The sequence below is a fragment of the Eptatretus burgeri genome, chromosome 7 (genome assembly GCF_056783735.1).
Source record: "Eptatretus burgeri isolate ZD-2024b chromosome 7, Ebu_testis_v1, whole genome shotgun sequence".
Taxonomy (NCBI): domain Eukaryota; kingdom Metazoa; phylum Chordata; class Myxini; order Myxiniformes; family Myxinidae; genus Eptatretus; species Eptatretus burgeri.
The window spans coordinates 36,136,896-36,157,687 of NC_140967.1; the positions used below are offsets into that span (position 1 = coordinate 36,136,896).

Here is a 20,792-nt window from a genome sequence, read left to right on the forward strand (position 1 = left end):
AACAGGTGAAACGGTCATTTTCACAATGTTACAACTCTGATGCAACGAGAGTGATTTTTACTGCTCACAAACTGCTCCCCTCAGTCCAGAAAGATGTGCTCCCTACCATAAAACTGAACAATGTCATTTACGAATATCAGTGCCGGTGTGATGCCAGGAACGTAGATCAAACATCACTCAGATTGGAGGATCGGATCAAGCAGAATATTCCATTGGCAATGTGGAAAGACCCAACAAAAGTTCCTGCTCAAAGTGATTCTGCCATTGGTCAGCACCTCCTGAGCAATCCCGAATGTGCCCAGGACTATCATACCGAACGGTTCCAGATTGTGGCACGTGCAAATACTGAAGCACATTTACGTGTTCTTGAAGCCACATTTACACACACATGAGCTCCTGTTCTTTGCAAACAAAAAGAGTGTGTGCAAACACTGCATCTGTTCTGACCTGGATCCATCGAAAAATGGGAGGTCACGGGTTCACTCGGTGCCTGAAGGCCATGATGTGGATGCTCATGTCAGTAACAGACCAAATAACCAATCATCAACGGTCTGAACAAATAAATGTCCGTTCTTTTTTTCTGCTATTTTCACTTGTTATGCTTTGTGAACCACGCACGCACGCACGCACATATGTCAGGGGGATACTGCCATGTGGAAATTGAGGGTTCTCAATTATAAAGGCTTGAAATGAAACTATTTTGTTAATTTTCTGTTCCTTTGTTTTTACTTTAAACAGAAAGCAACCAGAAAAAGCAGGTAACTTGGGATTCTCTTTCGAAGACAACTTACCCCACAATGCAGCATGCTATCGTTGTCATATTCAACTTATATAAGAAGTTGCTGTGGCTGCTGTACTCGGGTGATATTGCAAATCGAAGACTTATTCACCTGGAAATTTGGTTGTTTTTTTTCTTCATCCCTCCTTCCAAGTGATTCTTATCTATCTGAAAATGAACATCAATGTATCTGATGTGATGTTCCTCAATTGGAGGATGATGCTGTCTGCAGCAACTGTAGGTCAGCTGTTAACCCACTGTGTATTCTGGCATCTTTTAAAGTCGGCTTCTATTTTTGACTGGAGAAATATTGGGCAATAATTTGGAATTTGGTCAATAGACCAACACACAATGGCTTGCTCTTTTTCAATGCACTCTGGGTAGATTTTAAATATGTGATGAAAAGGTTCGATTTTTCTAGAATAATAATAATCAAAATTCTAACTTCAATTTGTTTTTTCCTGAACACAAACATAACGAGTGGCTTTTGTAGCTGGCCAACACTTCAGTAATCTCCACGGATTCCATATTCTTCAGTCCATTTTAAGCAGGTCCAGCTCATTACAGTGTATAAGGCCTTTGCCCGAAATAATGAGTATAGGTTCCCCAATCAGTGCTGGTGCAGTTGCTTCCCATCTTGCTTCACTGGAGGTGATATAATCCAAAGCTCTCTGTATTATTGGCATGCATCAGCAGGAAGCCGAGTCACAAGATTTGCTTCTTGCTCACCATAGGCAAGTTGGTGAACTCTGTTTTCTGTTTCCTCACTTCTGGTCTTGCTCCGACTGCCATTTTATCCCTCGATCCTCCTAATCCATACCCAGGATGTACAAGTCGTCCAGAATCACGCATTTGGTCACCCTCCCCGATCCTAATCTGAACACTCACCTCCATTCTTCCATTAATCTGTGGATTCTCCTATCTGTGGATTCCATTACCTGTGTCTGTTCGCTTGCACCCCTCCTGCCAATCCTTCAAGGGTGTTGCCCATCATCACCTATGTTTTCTCCCAAACCCACTCCTGCTCTTTATTTTATACTCTTGCTGACTCTTCCCCTGCCCTCTTCTTTTCTGCCATTCATCGACTCATGCATGATGCCTTTGTCTCCCTTCGATCCTCTGTCAATCATTTCGTTCCTCCATGAGCCTACATTTTGGTATGCAAAACAATTACAATTGGCAACATATCAGCAGTGCAAATCAACTCATGTTACATGGAAAACATGCAAAAACAACAACATTGACAAAAAGTAGAAATAACAAAACTTATGCCAAACTAATTTTGCAGTTGAAAAAGAAGAATTTCTCATTGAGTCACAAAGGACAAAGGAGTTACACAAAGTTTATGACACTGGCTAAATCCCCATAGACATTTGTTTTGACAAGCAGATATTTGTATCCACAAAGCAGTGTTCCTAGTGTGTGTAAAGTACATCAAAGGGTGAGGGAGGGAGGGTGGATGAAGGGTTTAAAATTCTTAGTTTCGTCATTTCTTTTTCTTAAAATGTTATTTATAGGCTCAACAAATCCTCCAGCAGCATAAAGCACTTCCTTGGTCAGGCATGTTGATTAATGCTTTGAGGAAAGAAACCGCTTCACTTGTGATAGAACCTGCCTCTCGTGTCCGTGTTGCTCAGTAGTAATGCGAGGAAACTGCCACTGCAAGCCTGTGGGACAAGCTTACCCCTTAGAGGCTTAATCTATCTGTTCGAAAAGCCGCTGTCTGATTGGAATGGATGAGACTCGTTATGAGATTTGAGGCAAAAAGCTCCGAGGACCATTCCACAAAGCCTTTTACTGTCTCAGGTGAAGCACTGTCGGGGTGATGACGGCCAAGCATACGGAGATACACCTTCCCTACTCCAATTTCAGACTGCTGCATTCATTTTGCGCAGTCTGCCAAGAGCAGTTCCTGATTGAAAGAGCGAATATGGGCTCTTTGCAGAATAGTGGCTCTTTATGGGAAGGGGATGGGGTGGGAGATGGTGAATTGCAAAAATCTATGCTGTGCAGCAGAACTTAGAATAATGGAAAAGTGATTTTTCTCAAAGACTTTAATTCACTCACTTATTATCAACCTGTTATTTCCTTCCTTAATGCTTCACCCAATGCAGCTGGACAGACAAGCTCTTGATATTCAGCCACCAACAGCTGTGTAAATACCTTTTCTTAAAAGTGCAAAAAGCTTTCCTGCAGGCGAACAATCAGAACCATTGTTTCCAGCAACTGACCGGAACATGATGTCTTTGGGATTTGAACCCTGTAGGTTATTTTACCTCGGCAGAAAAACGGTGATCGGCCACAGTCATTGCACACCATCTGTGCAACAATTTATTGGTTCTGGTCCCACAGTACTTAGCCGAGCTTCTGTTGGGGAGCGTGCGCTCACGTGCTTTCATTAATCCTTGGTTTAAAAACTGGCAAGGCTGCCCATCACTTTGTACTTCAACGGATTGATGTAACCTCGAGGGACTTTTCACTGAAGCTTGAGCACTCAAGGGATTAGAAAAACAATAGATCCCGCAGCTGTGATTGGTTTAAATTTGATACGTCTAATGTTTCTGGAGAGCTGAGAAGACCAACACTGACAAGTGAGAATTGGCCTTGAGAGAGTAAAGGAATTTACGAAATGGTGAAGGATGGCATGACGGTACCGGCCGAATTGTGAACGAGATGCAGTCAAAAGCATTTCAGATTTACAGCTAAAATTCAACTCCATGTGCTGAGCCATGTAACACTTTACTCTGACGAGATTGCAACTATTGTATTAATTAGATGACCTTTTGCTTTGTACTTTGTTAGGGCTTTGTACCAAATTATATTACCTTTCTGATAGCGAGGCCAAAAATAAACCAGAATTGGTGACCTCTGGTGTTGGCTTAATGGTTAGGGTGGCAGCTTTGGATCCTAGCGTCCTGAATTCAAATCCCACTCAGCTGTTGAATTAATACCAGGTGGGGTTAACTCGGCCTGTCATCCTTCAGAGGTCGGCAAAATGAGTACCAGCATGCTGGTATACTGTGTCAGAGTGGCGACTCTTCCAGGATTGTGCCCAATAGCCAAGGAGACTGCTTAAGCAGCACCAATGCTCTCCACAGAGTCTGGTCCCGATGGATGGATTTGAGTGTCCGCTCTGAGTCGGGAGGTCTGTAGTTCGATTCTGACCCGAACCAAGTCCTAGCAAACACAGTAAAAATGGTATGTGCAACTTCCTTGCTTTTCTTACTTGATGAATTCAAACATTTTGAGGTGTACTTGATTAATTTATTGTTTTTTGAAGAATGTGTTTTCCCAAAAATGTTCATTATAAATTGGTGATGCGACATATTTTTTACTTGGAATGTCATGATTTGCCACAAATGGCTTGCTTGCAATCATTTTGCTGGTCTTGTTTATTTTTTTTTTTAACAACAGTATACAAGCACAATACACGCGTGACACAAAGCATGTTTCCAAAAAAAAAAAATAGGTCAGAGAATAGGTTTGGCAGAATCGGATCAGTTGCCTTGATGTCATCACGTTTTTTACTTGCTCGAGAATTTGGTACAGCTGAATAGATTTCAGATAAATCAAAATGATCAATTTCCAATCTGAAAGGTCAATGTCTGACTCATCAATTTGCTCTCTCTCTCTCTCTCCAAAATGAAAAGAGAGCAAAGTGGAAGGCACACCATTGCAAATCCCCATGCTTCCCATCTAAATCAAAGTTGAAAGATGGCAAAACGTTCCACCAGGAATATCCCAATATCAAATTTTGAGTTAAATTTTTTCCCGTTTTGACCCCTGTGACCCTAAGCCCCCCCAACCGATGTGGCGTGAACCGTGGGTCAAATCTAATAAGTCATGACATATTTCATTTATCCCACAATGTAGTTTGCGCATACAAAGTTTCATTAAAGAATGTTTTAAAATGTGCCCATAATTGCATCTTTTAGTATTTGACATTTTGACCCTGCCCCAAGTGATGGAGTCAAAAAAGATACTGTTCCCGCATCATCTTGCCATGTGGTGATCATAACCACCAAGTTTGGGAATTTCTGCACAACCGGTTAGGAGATAGTGTGACGGACGGATGGATGGACAGACTGAGAGACGGAGCTCATTACAATATCCCCCCCGTTTTCTCCAAAAAGTGTGGGGAAAATTATGAAGAGTAGCACAGCAAATGACTGTTCTGCACATTAGCTCATCCCCTCCGCAATCGTAATTCTTTAAACGTCTGAATCTCCCCTGTGAAAGCCCAATACACCTTTCAACACAATAATGGACAGAGGAACGCACAGCATTGTATCGCTGAGTGTTGCTCAAGCTTCTATTGTCTTTGTTCATTGTCATCAGGAAATGTTCCAAGGTGTTGGCAGAGTCCTCAAGCAGATGATATTGGATTGGAAAGGATTGAAGGGCTTGGTGTAAATCACAGTTTCGGTATACTTTTGTATCATGTCCAGAGCCTGGATATAATGTGACGATATACGGAATTGTCCAATTAACATCTGACACTACCTGGGAAAGCATTGGAGCGAAGGTCAGGTCAGGTCAGGTATGGGAGCATGTGCCAGAACAGCGCGTCGCTGCGTCCACTTTCCACCGGTACTCCAGGGGCCTCCGTCTGGCCATCCCCCAGGCAGATGCCAGGCCAATGTTGATTCGAGGGTCAGCAACAGGGATTGTAACACCCTTGACGTCCAACTCGACAGCTGGGGGATCAGCCTGGTACAACCGCTCAAAGTAACCGGCCCAGCGGGCCTTCACTTCAGACTCCTCTGTCAAGAGCCTACCACTCTCTGCTCGAACTGTAGTGCTCCGAGGGATGGGCTTGGATGAACGTAATGCGCGAATTCCCCTGTAAGCGGGACGAGAATCACCTGTCCACAGGTGATGCTCTACCCCCTCACAGATTCCTCGCACATAGGCCTCCTTGTCCACCCTCAGTGCACGTACAGTTTTATGCCTCAGCTCCCTGAACAGCTCAGCTCTGCCATTCAGCCTGGCCCTGTGACTCTGGTCAATGGTATCCAGTGTCCCTTGAGAGACAAAATTCTTCTTTGCCCTGCGGTGAGCTCCAAGGCATCCACCGGCAACATCAAGGACGGTGGTCTTGAAGGCGCTCCACAACTCTTCAGGACCCCCAAAGCCCCCAGACCCCCCAAGTGTCCACTCAGCCTGTTCGCAAACTCCTCAGCTACTCTCTCATCCCTGAGCTTGGCAACATCCAGCCTAGGCTGGGATGGTACCATTCTCCAGGATTTAAGGTGCAGCTTTAGAGTTGCTACAACAAGCCTGTGGTCAGTATTGAGGAACTGAGCACTCCGGTAGACCCTGCAGTTCTGGATCATCCTCCAACGACCGTCAATGAGGACATGGTCAATCTCCTTTGCCACACCACCAGCGTTGGAATACCAAGTCCAGCGATGAGCTTGTGGGCGCTGAAACCATGAACCAGCCACCCTAAGTCCATGACTTCTTGCAAAGTCAAGGAACTTAGTGCTATTCTGGTTCATAGTTCCTGACCCATGGGCACCAACACACACCTCATAACCATCCCTATCAGTTCCAGTCGATGCATTGAAATCCCCCAAGACTAGAAGTGTATCTCGTCTGGGGCACTGATCAACCACAGACTCGAGTGTGGCGTAGAATGCATCCTTCACGGTGAGATCACTCGCCTCAGTCGGAGCATAAACAGAGACCAGGGAAATGACACCTAAGGAGTGACGAATCCTTAATCTCATAATACGCTCGTTGACCGGTGTTACCTCAATTATCATTGGGGTCAGCTTATTGGACACAGCTACAGCAACTCCTTGGGTATGGTAACCATCAAAGCGACCGGACCAATAGTAGGTGTAACCACCCACCATTATCTCGCCGCAATCCGGTCTCCGAACCTCAGAGAGAGCTGCAATCCCGATGTCCAAACGCGTGAGCTCAGATGATAACAGAGACAGGTGATCATCCTCTCTTAGGGATAGGACATTCCAGGCACCCACCCGAAGGGACCGCCTCAGGTTAACCCAAGGAGACCGCCATCTGGTGGACGACACCTCAGCACCACTCCAACACACTCTCCCGCAATCTGACCCAGGGATGTTACCCCGTGGTTTCCCTCCTATCATCAAAGATTGGAAGCGAAGCTTTTACTACAAATATACACATCTTTTTTCGTACCCGATTTGGCAATCATTGGTATGTACATACCATCGACACATCCAAAGGTCTCCAGGAAACTTTTCAAACCCTTCTGATACAGCTTTCTTTTCCAAAGTCTCCTTTGACCACTGAATCTCCTGCTTTGACAGTATCTGCAGGCTATTAGCAACATGAATGAGATTGTGATGGAGCGAACTTAAACTAATTCCAAAGTGATCAGAAACACTCCGAAAACTCTCTTTATTTTCCATTAGCCAGAGAAAGCATAAATCTTCTTTCCCACAGGCAAGATAAAATTGGTTCCAACTTGCGTCGTAGATCCAAACTGGAAAATATGATTTTCACAATACGAGTACAGACACACAATTTATATAATCAGATACACCATTTAAATTTTTATGCATGGGGTGAGACAATAAGAGTGCACTACCAGGGACATCATCCCCACACTTTTTCGAAAAAACACAAGGGGATATTGTAATTGGCTCCGTCTATCTGTCTGTCTGTCTGTCTGTCCGTTCATCCGTCATGCTATTGTGGAAATTGGTCGCCACCACACTATCTCCATCTAAATGATTGTGCAAAATTCATCAAACGTGGTCGTTATGATCACCACATGGCAAGAAGATACAAGAGCAGTATCTTTTTTTGGTCCCATCCCCTCGGAAGGGGTCAAAAGGTCCAATACCAAAAAATGCAATTACGGGAACATTTTAAAACATTGTTTAATGAAACTTTAATTATGCAATCAACATTGGGGGACGCATGAAAATACACCACGATTTTGGGGATTTGACCCCCGGTTTATGCCCCCAGGGGGTGGGAACAGGGTCACAAGGGTCAAAATGGAAAATTATTTTAACTCAAAATTTTATATTAGGTCAATCCTGGTTGAACTTCATGCCATCTTTAACTTTGCTTTAGGTGGGAAGTGTTGGGATTTGCGATGGCGCGCCATCGACTTCTTTTTTTTTCAGATTATTTTAAAGTTATTTTTAATTTTTAATTTATTTCTTTTTTATTTATTTTTAAGATAAATAAAACTAGTTATTTTTAAGAGTGATTTTCAGCCTTTGTTTGTGACCACATCTTCATTTTAAAGAGACTTTTGCTTCCCCTATTTTCCCTTAACTTCACACCCAACACTCCAACCAACCAAATGTTTAGAATCATCCCTCTCCACCCTCCCCACTGCTACTATGACATATATATATATATATATATATATATATATATATATATATATATATATATATATATATATATATATATATATATATATCTGAATCAAGTTGAATACCTTTGTTCTACATGTTATGTATTCTCATAATAAGTTCAAGACATGCAGTCATACTTTTATTGTTACTTCTACTTTTCATCCTAATTCGTTAAGATCTACAGGCTTGCCCTCCACCCCTCCCCAAAATGCACAGTGGTAGGTTCATCAATAAGCATGGTGGGGGAACTCCAACCTCTGACTCCCCATTTGTTTATCTTTCTTTCTTTCATTGGCCATTTTACAAAGAGGAAACAATGATACCCTCCATCCTTTCCCCTCGAGATCCACCACTGCTACTGTGTCTATTATAATTTACAATCATGGCATTAACAGCGAGAAGAACAACTGTGTCCCGTATATCTCTATTTTGAAATTTAATAATAGTTATGCAAATTACTCTTCAAACCCTCCAAGATAACTAACTTAGACTAATGTTATTTAGACAATGGACACACTTTGGAGATCACAAAATTGTGATTCAGAATAATATACTTATCATCAAAAGCAACATTACTCAGCACCTCTCAAAGCATAATCTGTTAAAATTGAACCAAACTTTGAAAATTATATACTCAGCACTTCAAACTTATCAACTCAGGTAATTACTTTTATATTTCAATGGAGCACTTTTACAAAATGAAAATTCTGTCTCATGGTCATACTTTCCATATTTGCAGTGGAGACTCGTCTGACTTGTGATTTACCATTTTATGAATAACGAGCAATGGGTCTTTTTCAATATTAACACCAAAAAGAGCAATCAGAGATTGCAGACCCTTGCCAGGACTTGTTTTGTGTGGTGTTTGTGGAGTTTTGTGTGGTGTTTGTGTACTGGTGTGTTACCTAATTAATATTAGACATAACTAGAACTGCCACTTTCAAACTGCTGGTAGTGAAGACTGGGTACCAAGACGTCCCGCTTTCAACGGACACTTGACCCTGACCTATGACGTTTATAATTATTCAATTTAATTTGGAATGGGATTAAAATGAATTCAATTCAAATCAAATGGAAAACCAAATACTGCAGGTACACTTCACACAGCAATGGAGTCGTCAGAAGGAACCCAAACACGCAAAAAGCAAATATGAAATCATAAGGAGGAACCTGGATAGGATTTGGCTTTCAGCTGCTTCTCTACCTTCAAACCTATCCAGGCACAGCCAAGTGAGCCTTGTCAAAAAAAAAAAAAATCATGAACCCAGATTCAAAGAATGAAATTATTTTGGCTGCCAGACCATGCATCCGATCAGGTCGAAGTTTACAACATCTATTCCCCATGAACACGAGATCAAAACTTTGATGTTTCATATCAATAGATAAAATGGTTCAAGAGAAAGAATTTTTAAAAGATTTTCATTCAATCCAATATGGCTGCCAGAACATGTGACCTATTAATTATTTGTGAACACCCTGGTATCCCCAAGGCTTGGGGAACATGTATGTGAAGTTCCCTTCAATCTGTCCGCCGTTCTGGAGGAGATATTTAAAGGTTTTCGGGTAAATCCAATATGCCTGCCGATGTGATCTTTGTCTTAGTTGGGAACGTTTTGTTCCTCATGGATAAGTGGTCATAGCTGCAAACTTTTGCTTTGATATGTTCAGCTGTTTTACATCAAAATATTTTGGAAGGTTTTTAAAATACATATATACATACATATGAAGACCACAAGGGGAAAACCAGAGATGTCACTTTTTATAAATTTCAGGGTTATTGCACCTGCCAATAGTTGGCAACATAAGGTTTCCTCTCACAATATTACTTCAACAAATAACAAGGGGTGTCACATAATTTATATGGTATAAGGTTTAGCCGTGCAATGAAAAAACAAGTGTTGTCAAAGCTGAACAAGTAGAAACCCAGAGTTGTCAGTACTTTACTCCTGGTTATCTCCCTTTCATTCATGTTAACTGTTCCACCATAATATTCAAAGTTGAGAAACTAAAAAATGAAAGGTTGTAAAACTTTCACAGCATAAACTCTGAGCACTACAATGGCCTATTTGGTTATATCATGGGCTCCGTAGTTGGTGCATATCGTGGTTCAAGCCTGGTCAAACCTTTATTGTGACTTTTATGGGACCCACGGCGTGGCTTAATGGTTAGCGCGTCTGAGTACCCATCCTCATTCGATGTACCCACCGCCCAATCAACCTGCTTCGGTATATGAGGGAGTCACATGAGGTGACTTCGGCTATCGCGGGGGTGGTTTATCCTTGGTTTCCTCCCGGTTTTCCATCATATTAAGTAGTACGGAGTAAGAAATGGAGAATCCGTCGTCATATAAGCGAAATACCCTTGAGTATGGCGTTGAACACCAATCAAACAAAAAAACAATGACCGTTTAATGTTGAAAAAAATAATCTGTGATCACCAAAGTCATGTAATGTATGCTAATAACCAACAAGCATGAATTTGCTACACATCCTGGGTTAAAATTGCATGGCAATTATTAAACAAGGGAATAACCAGTGATGTCAATTTGCAACGTTGATTCGCTCTTTGCTCTTAAATTAAATAACACATAAGCTTGGCAAATGCTACATGCTTAATTTGATCGGCCAATCATCACTCTTCCTTTTACTGGAAAAGAAATCTATATGACAGTAATTAAACAGTTCACCAAAGTCTTGAAACTTTGTTTTTCAGTTTCTTCAAAATTGACTTATCCTGACATCTCTGGTTTTCCCTTTGTGGTCTTCATATGTATATTTATGTATGGCTGGCAAATAACATGACTGATGACACCATCAATTTTTTTTTTCTGTTGACAAATTCATCCCAAGGTGAACCTCAAATTTTCATACTGATCGGATGTAGCATTCTACGTATGCAATTATAATGTCACAGCAAAGGCACCGATAACATCACACAAAAATAACCCTTATTCCCCATGTGGAGTACTTGGAATGTGCCCAAGTTTCACTTTTTTCCTTGGTGCGGTTTCGGAGATACAGAGGTCCAATTTTTTTCCATTTTTTCAAATATGGTTACCACTTCGCGTGACTTATGACGTCATAATTAAAATTAAAACATTCTGCATGAGTCAGGTGAGGCCAGGTAGAGGAGCATGCACTGGGGCAGTGCGTCGCTGTGTCCACTTTCCACCAGTACTTCAGTGGCCTCTGTCTGGCCATCGCCCAGGCAGATGCCAGGCCCATCCCCATCTCCTTGAGATGCTGATCAACCTGCTGCAACCACGAGGCACGTGGTTGGCCCATTGGCCTCCTCCACTCATGAGGCTCCCTTGCTCAGAAAATCTGGTGAGCAGGATCAGCATCAGGAAAACGAGCCACATGTCCATACAGCCATAGCTGATGCTCACGGACTATGCAGGTAACAAATCTCATTTGAGTCTTTCTCAGCAACCACTCACTGGACACGTCCAAACCGCTCATTGGACACAAAGTCTGACCAGCAATAGCCAAGGATTCTACGAAGAGACCTGGTACCAAAGGAATTAAGTCTCCATCTCAGATCCCTGGTCAGAGTCCAAGTCTCACATCCATAGAGCAAGACTGAAAGCACCAAGGACCTGAAGACTCGGACTTTCGTCCTCCCGCAAAGGTACCCACAGTGCCACACCCCATGATCCAGTAAATCCATGACTCCCCAGGCCCGACCCAGACATCTATTGACCTCTGACTCGCAGCCAGCAGAGACATGAATATCACTGCCAAGGAAAGTGAATCTCTCCACGACCTCAACATCCTCACCACAAACAGACACAGACAGGACAGCAGCATCCAAGATGTCACCGAAAGCCTGGATCTTAGTTTTGACCCAGGAAACCCGTAATCCCAGTGGCTCCAACTCCTCATTCAGCACACCGAGGACCCCAAAAGGATATCTAGAGTCTCCGCAAAGATGACTGCATCACCTGCGAAATCCACGTCAGAGATCTTGACATTCCCAAACGATGCAACGCAGCTTGATCTCTCTGACATCCTCCCCAGAATCCAGTCCACACAAGCGCTGAAAAGTGTGGGGGCCAGTACACAGCCCTGACCAACTCCAGTCACAACTGGAAATAAGTCAGAGATGGTATCACCACATCTCACAACACTCTAAGTACCAGAGTATAGTTCAGACATCAGATTTATAAGTTTTGGTGGCACCCCACGAAGACCGCGAATCTTCCAGAGGGCATCCCGATTCACTGAAACAAACGCTTTACAGAGATCAACATAGGCTGCAAGCAGCCCGTGCCAAAACTCTCGGCTGCTTTCGGTGAGGACCCGAAGAGCAAGTATACGGTCAATTGTTGACCTCCTTGGTGTAAAGCCTGACTGCTCTGGATGCTGGTGCACAAGCAAATGGTGGCAAGCCCTATCAAGAAATATCCCAGCAAACATCTTGCCCGGCACTGAGAGCAGCATCACCCTTTGGTAGGTATTGCAGTCTTGACGATCACCTTTCCCTTTCCAGAGAGGGACAAGGCCAATTTTCCAGTCAGTTGGGACGATGCCTGTGTTCCAGGCAGAGCACAGTACTGCATGCATCAACATGAGTACAGCATTTCCACACAGCCTTGAGAAGTTCAGTATGGATGCCGCAGTTCCCAAGAGCTTTACCCTATTTCAACCGGTTCAACGCAGCATGTGCTTCCACAAATGAAAGTGGACCACAGTTGATTGGAGGGTCAGCAACAGGGAAAGTAACACCCCTGACATCCAAATCGACAGCTAGTGGATTAGCCTGGTACAACCACTCAAAGTAACCGGCCCAGCGAGCCTTCACTACAGACTCCTCTGACATGAGCCCACCACCCTCTGCTGTAACTGCAGAACACTGAGAGATGGGCTTGGCGGAACGCAATGCACGATTTCCCCTGTAAGCAGGATGAGAATCACTTGACTACAGGTGATGCTCTACCCCCTCACACATTCCTCGCACATAGGCCTCCTTGTCCACACTGAGTGCACGTACAGTTTTGCGCCTCAGCTCCCTGAACAGCTCAGCTCTGCCATTCAGCCTGACCCTGTGACTCTGGTCAATGGTATCCAGTGTCCCTTGAGAGACAAAATTCTTCTTCACCCTCCGGTGAGTTCCAAGACATCCACCGGCAACATCAAGGACGGTGGTCTTGAAGGCACTGCACAACTCTTCAGGATCTCCCAAAGCACACAGACCCCCCCCCCCAAATCATCACTCAGCCTGTTCGCAAACTCCTCAGCTACCCTCCCATCCTTGAGTTTGCCAACATCCAGCCTAGGTTGGGATGGTACTATCTTCCTGGATATGAGGTGCAACTTAAGAGTTGCTGCTGTGCTGTATCACGTGATTGGGTTTTCGTATATCATGACTCGCCCGCTAGGGGTGGCAGAAATGTACATCAGGGTGCGCAATAAAGCGGAGTTGATGCTAACACTCTTGCTTCTCGTGTTCCACTGCACCTTGTACACCATAGTTGGCTGACGAGGATGGTTGAAAACGGACATGTGCCCGTTTTCATCGGAGACGACTTCGAATTGTTTTCAGAGCAATTGGGATGCTATTTCCACGCGAATGATGTGGTCGACGAGAGCAAACAGAAGTCGATCTTGCTCGCTTCGCTTTCGGCAGAGCATTATCGACAACTGAGTGATTTGGTAGCACCGGACAAGCCCCGTGATGACGGGCTGTCGTTTCGGGACATTGTGCAGAAGATGAAAGCACACATGGCGCCGGAGATGTCATTACAGCTCGCTCGATACCAGTTTGATCGCCTCTCGAAAGGTGCGGAGGAGCGCGTTGCTGATTTCGTGGCACGGATTAAGAATTCTTCCGTGGCATGCAAGTTCACAGCGGAGGAGCGTCCAGCTCGGCTCAGAGATCGTTTTATTGCTGGTTTACAAGATGCGTAGATGGTTTTGGCGGTTCTACGGCTGAAGGGTGAAGCCATTACATTTGACTCGGCGGTCAGCACGGCGACAGCGGTCGAGCAGACTCGCGGAGATGTTCGGGCCATCACTGGCCACGCGGGGTCGTGAGCACCCCGGGACGTGCGCACGACCTTCGGTGCGGGTCGGACGTCGCCGCGCGGCCGCACGTGCGGCGAGGTGACCCCGGAGACGTGTTTGGGATGCGGAGGTCGACACCTGCGCCGTGCGTGCCCGTATAAAGGCACCGTGTGTTTAAATTGTCACAAGGTGGGTCATCTCAAGCGTGTGTGCCGTGGGGCGCCGGTCTCCGTTAAGGTCATGGACGGCGATGTGCGAGGCGACCCAGGGCGGAACCGGCAGCCGTTGTTGAGCCTGTTTTCAATTGGCCCGGCGGCGGCGCGCCCAATGATGGTGGAAATCGAAGTGAACAAAACGCTGATCACGTTTCAGGTCGATACGGGAGCGGCTGTGTCGATCATCGGTGAACAGACCGTGCGTAGACTCAACAGCCTGAAGCTTATCAGGTCAAACCTCGTGCTGTTTATGTACACCCGCGAGAAGATAACGCCAGTCGGGATGGCAGACGTGTCTGTGCGGTACCAAGGCCAGGTCGCCACGCTTCCGTTGTACGTCGTGCGGGGGAGGGGACCGTCTCTCCTCGGCCGAGACTGGCTGTCCCGCATCAGGCTAGACTGGGCCGCAGTTCACCTTGTGCAACCCGTGCCGAGCCGGTGGGAGGATCAGTTGGAGAAGATTCTTCAAAGACATCAAGGTTTGTTTTGCGACGACCTTGGGAAACTCAAGGGCATGAAGGCAAAGCTCTTCCTGAAGGAGGGGGTGGTTCCTCGTTTTTGTAAACCACGACCGGTGCCGTATGCCCTACGGGACAAGGTCAAGGGTGAACTGGATATGCTGGAGGCCTGTGGAGTGATCGAACTGGTGTCGTACTCAGATTGGGCCACCCCGGTTGTCACGGTGCTGAAACGGAATGGAGATGTCCAATTGTGCGGGGACTTCAAGTCCACGGTTAACCCGGGGCTCAGCGTGGAGCAATATCCACTGCCGTCAATCGAAATATATGCGCGATTGGCGGGGAGTCAATACTTCACGAATCTAGACCTGCGTGATGCATATTTTCACCTGGCGATGGATCTCGGGAGTAGCGAGCTTTTGACAATCAACACGTGTCAAGGGCTCTATCGATATACCCGACTCTGTTTTGGGATTGCTTCAGCCCCCGCCTTGTGGCAGAAAGCCATGGATCAGGTTTGCATTGGCCTGCCCGCTCAGACCTACCTGGACGATGTGCTCATTGCGGGGAAAACAGCGGATGAGCACCTTGCGAACATTGCCCAAGTGCTGACAAAGCTAGAAGTGTGCGGCCTGCGCTTGAACAGGGACAAGTGCGCGTTCTTCAAGCAGCACTTGGAATACCTCGGGCACATCATCACGCTGGAGGAGCTGTTGAATGGTCCTCGGAAGGTGGATGTGATTCAACACATGCCACCGCCTCGCGACAAGACGCAGCTGTGCTCGTTCATTGGTATGGCCCAGTATTACCAAAGGTTCGTGCGCGGGCTCAGCTCACAACTTGCGCCATTAACACGGTTGCTCAGGAAGGACGAGCGCTGGGCTTGGGGGACTGCACACCAGGCGTCATTTGACCGCGTCAAGCGGCTGCTCACAGAGGATACGGTCCTCGTGCACTACGAGCCTGCGCGTCCGCTCTTGTTGGCATGCGACAGCTCTGCATATGGCATCGGGGCAGTACTCTCCCACAGGATGGACGATGGTTCCGAGTGGCCTGTTTGTTTTGCATCCCGGACCCTGTCCGCAGCAGAGCGGGAATATGCCCAGATCGAGCGCGAGGCTCTCAGCCTCGTCTGGGGTGTGCGGAGGTTTCATCAATACCTGCTGGGGCGGCATTTCACTTTGCAGACGGATCACAAACCGCTTCAATTCATCATAAGACCCGAACGCGGGGTACCGGTGGTAGCGGCCGCGCGAATACAGCGGTGGTGTCTGTTTCTTGCTGCTTACGATTATGATATTCAGTTCCGAAGCACCGAGAAGCATGCTAACTGCGACGGGCTCTCACGCTTGCCGTGTGTGGAGGGTCCAGCTGCATCTGAGTCGGCCGACCGGGTCGATGTGTTCGCGCTGGGCCAGGTCCAAAGCGGGCCGATCACGGCCAGACAGGTCGCGGTGGAATCGGCTCGTGATCCGGTGCTCGCCCATGTCGTCCAGGCGATTTCTACGGGGGATTGGAGCGATTTACCTTCGACACCGGCATTTCCACCTTTCACATCTCACGCATCGGAGCTGTCATTGGTCCAACGGTGCGTTATGTGGGGAATGAGGACGGTGATTCCACCAAAGTTCAGGCAGCGGTGTTTGGAAGAGCTGCATGTCAGTCACCTTGGCGTCATGAAGACCAAGAGTCTTGCTCGTAGCCTGTTGTGGTGGCCGGGGTTGGACAAAGACATTGAGAAGTTGGTTAAGCGTTGCGCTACGTGTCAAATAGATGCTGATAACCCGCGTTGAGCCTCGGGGCTATGGCCGACCCCAGGCAGAGCCTGGCGGAGGTTCCATGTAGATTTTGCGGGGCCGGTTAATGGCAAAATGTTTTTGATTGTGATCGATGCATTCTCCAAATGGCCAGAGGTTGTAGTAATGCAGCATACATCAGCAAACGTTACAGTTGAGAAACTGCGGACGATCTTTGCTAATAAAGGATTACCGGAGATCCTGGTCTCTGATAACGGTCCGCAGTTCATCGCAGGTGTATTTGATGAGTTTATGCGTCAAAATGGTATTCGACATCTAAGGTCCGCACCGTATCATCCTGAGATGAATGGGCAGGCTGAGTCGTTTGTTAAGATGTTGAAACGGGCTTTGCGCAGGGGGGGGGGGGTGGTGTTGCACCTGTGCAGACGGTGTTCGATGTCTTTTTGCTCCATTACAGGAACGCGATTCATCCTGTCACGGGTGATTCGCCTGCCATTCATCTCTATGGACGGGCATTGCAGTCCAGACTGGATTTGCTGCAACCTGGAGGGTCGGGGAGTGGGGCGGTGTCGCGTCCGACGCTGGTGCGCGGTTTTGATGTGGGACAACGGGTAATGGTGCGCGATTATTTCCACGGTTCCAAATGGGTGCCGGCTGTGGTCTCTGTGGTACTGGGGCCGGCGAATTGCATGGTGCAGACTGATGGTGGGGAGGTGTGGAAGCGGCACGTGGACCAAATGCATGATCGCTGTTCAGCGTCACCCCCCCCACCCCCCCCGGGCCGAACGATGTGGGACCCCCACCTGTAATGTCGTCGTGGCCAGACGTTGTATCGCCAGGGCCGGATGTGCCGACGCCCAGGGGGTCATCGCCTGATTCAGTCCTGCCCGGGGACGTCGGGCAGGCTGGTCGGCCGGGGGTTGTTGTTATTGCGGATGGCGCGAGTCCGGCGAGGGTGTCACCTCGACCGAGCCGGGAGGCGTCTGAGCCTGGGCTGTCTGGCGGCGCTGCCCGTCCGAGGCGGGTCAGGGTGCGGCCGCGGTACTTGGAGGATTATGAGTGTTGATTGATTTCGGTTGGTCATGTTATGATTGTCCTTTCGTCATTTGACTTGTCATTTTACGAGGGGAGGAGTGTGCTGTATCACGTGATTGGGTTTTCATATATCATGACTCGCCCGCTAGGGGTGGCAGGAATGTACATCAGGGCGTGCAATAAAGCGGAGTTGATGCTGACACTCTTGCTTCTCGTGTTCCGCTGCACCTCGTACACCGCAGCGACAACAAGCTGGTGGTCAGTATTGAGGAACTGAGCACTCCGGTAGACCCTGCAGTTCTGGATCATCCTCCAGTGACCATCATGAGCACATGGTCATTCTCCTTTGCCACACCATCAGCAATGGAATTCCAAGTCCAGCGATGAGCCTGTGGGTACTGAAACCATGAACCAGCCACCCTAAGTCCATGATGTCTTACAAAGTCAAGGAACTTCATGCCATTCTGGTTCACAGTTCCAGACCCATGGGGACCAACACATGTCTCATAACCTTCCCTATCAGTTCCATTCGATGCATTGAAATGCTCCAAGACTAGAAGAGTATCTCGCCGGGGGCACTGATCAACCACAGACTCGAGCGTGGCATAGAATGCGTCCTCCACTGTGAGATCACTCACCTCCTTCTGAGCACATACTTAGACCAGGGAAATGATACCCAAGGAGTGACGAATCCTGAGTCTCATAATACGCTTGTTGACTGATGTTACCTCAATTATCATTGGAGTCAGTTTATTGGACACAACCACAGCAAGTCCTTGGGCATGGTAACCATCAGAGTGACCAGACCAATAGTAGGTGGAACCACTCGCCATGATCTCACCGCAATCCAGTCTCCCAACCTCAGAGAATGCTGCGATACCGATGTCGAAACGCTTGAGCTCAGATGATAACAGGGACAGGTGATCATCCTCTCTTTGGGATAGGACATTCCAGGCACCCACCCAAAGTGACCGCCTGAGGTTAACCCTGGACGACACCTCAGCACCACCCCGATACACACTACCGCAATCTGACTCGGGAAGGTTACCACGTGGTTTCCCTCATATCATCAAAGATTGGGGGTCCCGAAGGCTTTTCCCCAATCCCGTCATCCAATGAGCTGCCCTGCGAAGGGCAGCTGCACAGGAGATACTCCCACGGAGTGGGTTTTATGCATGAGTAGTCACTCCTATGTTGAAAATGTTGTGTCAATCCAACTAGCGGTTGCAGAGAAAACCCTCGCTCAAGTTCTGTGAGGCCAAACAAACAGGCAGACAGACAAACAGACCCAAATACAATACTCTTTCCTCTGGTGAGGGTAACTCGAGCAAAGTTGACGGTGCGCAATGAAAAATCCCTAAAGCAAAGTTGAAAGATGGCAAAAAGTTTCACTAGGAAAGACCCAATATCAAATTTTGAGTGAAATTTTTTTTCACCTTTTGACCCCTCCAACCTTCAGTCCCCACCCTGAACTGGGGGTGAAATCCAAAAAATCGTTGCCTGTTTCATGTGTCTCCCATGTTGATTGCATATTCTGTACAAAGTTTTATTTAAAAACGTGCCTGTAATTGCATTTTTGGTATTTGTCCTTTTTGACCCTGTCCCAGTGGGTGGGTCCAAAAATGATACTGCTCTCACACACTTTTGGCATGTGGTTGTCATAACTACCAAGTTTGGTGAATTTCTGCACAAAAGTTTGGGAGGATGAACAGATGGACAAACAGATGGACAGAACCGATTACAATATCCCCCTATTTTTTTCAAAAAGCGTGAGGATAACATTCATTGTACCAGCCTCGGTGACTTATTGGTTGGAGCATCCCCTCTGAGTCTGGGAGTTGGATGGTCGAACCCCGGCTGAGTTTTTTCAAAGGCTAAAAATGGTACATGCTGCTTCATTGCTTGATGCTCAGCATTTGAAAAGGGTGGCGCACGGACAAACAATAGGTTGGTGATAATAGCACAGGCCAAATGGCCTGTGCTAAATGATTTGATGGGCCAAATGGCCTCCTTTTGCTTCAAAGTTCCTTGTCAGGGAACTTGTAATATTATTATAAAACACCATATCTACACTAATTGTTTGAACCACCCACAAAAGTTGATATGATAAAAAGCAATTTACTTGTCACAAATGGATCAGGTAGAACTGAAAACGATGGCCCGGACACCATTTGCTTGAATAACACAACAGCACCACTTACCTTGGCAGCTGCCATTGAGCACTCTGTTTTGTTGGCGTGCTTGCTTGAGTGTTTAAAATCAAGCCAGCCACTTGGCGAGTATTCCACGAGCTGCTTTGCAACGAAACACACCCAGCTGTCTGCCATAGCTTCATGAATGTCACCAGATGTAGATACAGTATATATCACCACTGAACTGACTGATTCGCTCACTGACTGATATTAAAGATCGGTACCTTCCGGGTGATGTAGAAAGCTGAAATTTTGCATGCTGATAGACATCAAAGCCGGTACACTGGAAAAAAAAAACACAGAATCGTCAGACATCCATAAATTAAAATATACAAAAATGAAATTTTTTAAATAAAAAAAATAAATTACCGGTAAGTGATCCGAGACAATGGGGAAGCATGGTAATTTTGTGTGCTGATGGACATCAAAGGTAATATACCAGGAAACATCCCAGAACCACTGACAAGCATCGAGAAATGAAAATATAAATAAATGAAAAAAAAAATTAAAAACATCAAATGCAGGTGGAGCAACCCGAGACAATGGGAAAGCACAATTCATATGCTTATAAAACGTGTAAGCACATACCGCGAGTGTATATGTATATGTATGTATATGTATGGATGTATATATATTTTTATATTTATATATATAGATGTATATGTATGTGTATATGTATATATATATATATATATATATATATATATATATACATATATATGTATGTATATATATATATATATATATATATATATATATATATATATATATATATATATATATATATATATACATATACATATACATATACATACATATATTGAAATATACATACACATGTGTATATATATATATATATATATATATATATATATATATATATATATATATATATACATATACACATACATATACATATACATATACATACATATATTGAAATATATATATATATATATATATATATATATATATATATATATAT

At 45.6% G+C, this 20,792-nt stretch overlaps 1 pseudogene; it reads right to left on the reverse strand.

The window, feature by feature from the left end:
- Positions 1–1,311: 1,311 nt before the first annotated feature.
- The window catches only part of LOC147023046 (uncharacterized), a 53,152-nt pseudogene continuing 33,671 nt past the window's right edge, over positions 1,312–20,792 (reverse strand).